This window comes from Nematolebias whitei, chromosome 23 (assembly GCF_014905685.2).
Source record: "Nematolebias whitei isolate Nwh7 chromosome 23, NemWhi1, whole genome shotgun sequence".
In the NCBI taxonomy this organism is placed as follows: domain Eukaryota; kingdom Metazoa; phylum Chordata; class Actinopteri; order Cyprinodontiformes; family Rivulidae; genus Nematolebias; species Nematolebias whitei.
The window spans coordinates 15811189-15814844 of NC_056520.1; positions in this window are offsets into that span (position 1 = coordinate 15811189).

Below are 3656 nucleotides of genomic sequence, written 5' to 3' on the forward strand. Positions count from 1 at the left end.
TTTGTGTATTGTATTGTATTCTTGTATTGTACTGTATTCTTGTACTGCAGTGTATTCGTGTATTGCATTATATTTGAGTATTGTATTGTATTCTTGTATTGTACTGTATTCTTGTACTGTATTCTTGTATTGTATTGTATTTTTGTATTGTATCGTATTCTTGTATTGTACTGTATTCTTGTATTGTATTGTATTATATTCTTGTATTGTATTGTATTATATTCTTGTATTGTATTGTATTATATTCTTGTATTGTATTATATTATATTCTTGTATTACTGTATTCTATACTTTGATTTTAATTGCATCATACTGTAGTTTATCGTTATTTGTACTTGATATGCTGTCTGTCGAAAACAGGTCTTTCATGAAAATGAGCCCTCGCGACTCAATGAGATTAACTTGTATAAATGAAGGTTGAATGAATGAAAATTAAAAAATCCTTAAACGTCACAGTTGGGTTTTCATATGAACAGCCTAAACACAACCTTTGGAAAACAATGATATTTGGAAAAATTCTCATTTGAGTTTATTTCAGCCAATAAATTGAATTTACTGTCATAAGTAGGTCTGTTGTCATTAAAAAAAATAAAAATAAAATAAATATGCACCTCTTTAAAAATGTCAGAAAAACAAAATAAAGAAAATTCCTAACTAAGTGGCTGATTTCAGGTTTTTTTTTATTTCAGTTTTTTTTTAGCTCTTTGCTGCATTATTCACCTTGACAGAGGAGTCCAGATGCGACAGATGTATTTTTGTGTGTGTGTATGTGTGTGAGTAGGGTACGTTTACTGCTCCATGTGACAAAGTGCCATGTTTTTTATCCTGAATAATCTGGGGACATTGGCCTAACGCGATGTGACTTCTGAAACAGCCGTCGCAGGTTTCCGTTAATAAATGATTCACTCAGCTGGCCCAAGAGACCCGGAGTTAAAGCCATCTCAGTGGCAGCAGGATAAAACTTTGACTCTGATCCAGCTCTGCCCTCAGGGGGATGGACAAATGGACATGGCCTCTGTCTTATCTGTTGCCCCGGTCTCCATTATGGACCCCAGAAAACTGGGGAAAGACAGACATGAGAGACATTAATGATCCGCAGTCCGAATGCAAAGTGCTGCGTTGCTGCTTTTATGTGTGTTTTCCTCCCATCACGGAGGGCGGGAAGTTGTGATTCTTTTTACTGCCACACAGTTTTAGGTGCACTAACAGCATCCTCAGGTCCCTCAGAGACGCCTAATGTGAATTTAATGACCTGACGCTGTGCGAATGACAAGCACGCAAGGTGAAGGTGACAACCTTTCTCTTCCATCTGTATGATTTTTCTTCCCCCACTGACTCCTTCATCCTTCTCCCAGGTCTTGTTTTCTAAAAGTCAGGCTGATGTTTCATCTATTATACCGTTGTGCATTGCTGGCAGTCACTGCTGTGCATTTCAACAACACTGGAAGCTCCCTTCTAATCTACATGTTTTGTGCATTATGCAAAAAACAGAGGGAGAGAAAAAAAAAACTTATTTTGTCCAAAATGACGTTCCCTTAAAGGCATCCGTTTAGAAACTGAGGAGGAGGAGGGTTTACTGTAGTATATGTCAGCAGCCAGACACATCAGAGTTTTTAATTATGAGAACATTCCTGAGAGGCAGTACGCAGCTGCTTTAAGTGACAAAACCTTATGACTTAAATGTCAGAAAGCAAAGCTAAAAACACACAGTTGTGAAAAGATAAAACATAACTGAGTGAATCTTTGTGATTCGTTCTCTTCAGGAGTTTGATAAGTGGCTCTAAAAATACATTTTATACTTGGCGTTTCTAGTGTTTTTGTTATCTTAATTATAGGGCAAAACAAAAAAAGAAAAGACAATTTATGTGAGAAAACAAAGAAATTGCACATTTAAAAGGCTGAATAAAAATCTTTTTTTAAGAAACCTGCTGCTGACAGATTGTTGGTTTGTGAAAAATAAGAGCATTAACGGAACAAAAAAGCTTAAAACTTTAAATGTTTCAACACTTTCCCCCCCACTTTAAAAATCTGGAGAAGGATCATTAAGAACATTTACTCAGTCTGTCTGAGACGCGCTGTAATTCAATTCAAGGTGGTGCACCAGCTGCACTGGTCCAAAGACAAGTTGTCCAAGATCAAAGCTGATCTGGACCCCGCATGTAATCATTGTAAACAAATGCCAGCTACACTCCTGCATACATTCTGGACACGTGACAAACTGCACACCTTTAGGAAATCTATTTTTCACACCTGCTCTGTGACATGTGTAAAAACTGTTCACCCATCACCACTCATCTCACTGTTCGGGATGGTCCCTATGGATACGTCCTTCAGCAAGTATGAGAAGGATGTGATTGCTTTTGGCTCTCTTCTGGTCAGGAGATTCATTTTGTGCAATTAGAAAGACCCATGCATATGAACAATGGATAAGAGAAGTCATGTACCATATTCATCCTGGGAAAAAAAAAAAATCAGATTTACCCTGAAGGTTCTGAAAAAAAAAAAGATTCTGGGACCCGCAGCCTTTTGTGTCATATGTCGAAAATATGTCAGTACCTGTATAAAGACAGTTATGTAAATGTGGCTGATTCAGTGTGGGTGGGGAGGGGCAGGTTGTTTTTTTTTTTTTGTTCTCTGTTCTGTTGTGTTAAAAAATAAAATAAAATAATAAAGACTGATTAAAAAAATAATAATACATTTTCAGTCTAACTTCCAGACATCCCAGTTCATTTTCAGGCCATTTTTTTGTTTGTTTTTACATTAAATACACATTTTGACAAAATGTATTATTATCAACTGCTGAAAGGTGAAGGCATGTATGTGGCTGTTAGTAAAATGTCTTATGAACCACTGGATTTATTTTATTTAAATTCTGAGTGTAATCATTATTTGAACAGTCTTTGTTTACAATGTTGTTGACGTCAGTGTTTAATTCATGTTTTAATACTAGATATTGTTTATTTAAGAAAATAAGTCCACATTTTAAGGAACAAATGTTTTTTTTTGGAGGCTAGGCTAATTTCTTGGCTTGTTGAACACTTATCTGAAATATGTGGTTAATGTTCTGCACTTATAGCATAAATTAAAACTTAAAGTTCACAGTGTTCTAAAATCTACTTCTTATTCACCGACAGCTACCGTGCAAAAAGCTGTCATTAGAATTCAGCGTTTCTTCTATAGATGTGTGTAAATGAGAAAGGACTCAACTCCAGACTTTGTCATTAAGGATCCTGAGCCACTCACAGCAAGTTCTGAAAGTGCCTCAGCATTTATGCATCTCATTTTGGTGCTCAAAAAACAAGACGCTGATGATTAAAATGACCAACTTAGACCTCCGTATGGAAGAAAATGGTGCAACATTGTAACTAAAATGTTCAGATCTAAAAATAAAAACAAACAAAAAAAAAAAACTATGTAAAAATCAATAAAGTAAAAAGCCTATCTAAAAAGAACCTAAAACCTATCTAAAAAAAAACTATAGGTTTTACACCTAAAAAGGAAGAAGCGGGTTTGGATGTTGGGATGGATGTTTGGATGGATGGATGTTTGGATGGATGGATGGATGGATGGATGTTTGGATGGATGGATGGATGGATGTTTGGATGGATGGATGGATGGGTGTTTGGATGGATGGATGGATGTTTGGATGGATGGAT